Below are 1185 nucleotides of genomic sequence, written 5' to 3' on the forward strand. Positions count from 1 at the left end.
ATGTTCAAGCCATCTAGTTTCCTGTTCAAAACATCAAGTTGTGCAGTAATAGCATAAAGGTCATTTACCTGGTGGACTCCCGCACTTTTCCGCTGGTTGTTCCTTTCAGATTGAGGATGATAGCTGCTAGCAGCCATCTCCTCCAACAGCTCATATCCCTCTTCAGCAGTCTTCCTCAGTAGGTTTTCACACGCAGCAGCATCTATCATAGTACGATTAGGAGTAAGCAAGCCATAATAAAAGGTTTGAACGACTAACCCAAGTGGCAGTTCGTGATGAGGACATCTTCTTAATAAATCTTTGAAGCGCTCTCATGCCTCATATAAAGACTCCTGATCGAATTGAGCAAATGTGGTGATGTCTGCCCGCAGCTTCATGGTGTTAGATGGAGGAAAGTATTTGATGAGAAACGCCTTTGCCATGTCCTCCCATGTGGTGATCGAACCTACAGGCAAACAATTCAACCATGCTTTAGCTTTATCACGTAAGGAGAAAGGAAATAAACGCAACCTAACAGCATCATCAGAAACTCCATTAAATTTAAAAGTGTCGCAAATTTCAAGAAAATCTGCGATGTGCGTGTTTGGGTCATCTACTGCAGATCCTCCAAACTGGACTGTGTTCTGAATCATCTGAATTATAGCTGGTTTGATTTCGAACTAGTTTGCCCGCACCAGAGGCCTCACAATACTGGGTCGTGCTCCATCCAAAGAAGGTTGGGCATACTCCAGCATCGGTATGCGGCGTGGCATCTCAACACGTCTAGCATCATGGTGTTCCTCCTCATGATCATTCTCGTGCCTCTCCATCAGTTCTTTCAGTCTCTGCTGCTGTCTTCTCCTGCGGAAAGTTCCTTCAATTTCAGGGTCAAACTGCTCAAGCTCCACGTCAAGTGACTTTGGCATGCACTTAATGAGATATCTGTGAAGAAATCGAAGGTGTCAAACAAAGTAAAATAGAGAATGCTAAAGAAAATAACTAAAAATAAAATTGTGAATTAACAGTCCACGGCAACGGCGCCAAAAACTTGGTCGAGCAAAACTTGCACTGTGAAATCCTTAATAAAAATATGGTTTTATATGCTCAAAAATTAATCGCAAGTGCACGATGTCAAGTAATAGTATAATGTACGTGAGTACGAGTATCGTTCCACTGAATACTGTATTTGAAAATTATTATTTTCAG

The 1185-nt window shown here is 42.0% G+C and overlaps 1 non-coding gene across 1 annotated transcript; it reads left to right on the top strand.

The window, feature by feature from the left end:
* The first annotated feature begins 267 nt into the window (after positions 1–267).
* LOC142521530 (small nucleolar RNA R71) lies at positions 268–373 on the top strand. The gene has a single exon (XR_012814239.1). It is a non-coding gene; the product is annotated as a small nucleolar RNA R71 (small nucleolar RNA).
* The last annotated feature ends 812 nt before the right edge of the window (positions 374–1185 follow it).

This window comes from Primulina tabacum, chromosome 12 (genome assembly GCF_025594145.1).
Source record: "Primulina tabacum isolate GXHZ01 chromosome 12, ASM2559414v2, whole genome shotgun sequence".
Lineage (NCBI taxonomy): Eukaryota > Viridiplantae > Streptophyta > Magnoliopsida > Lamiales > Gesneriaceae > Primulina > Primulina tabacum.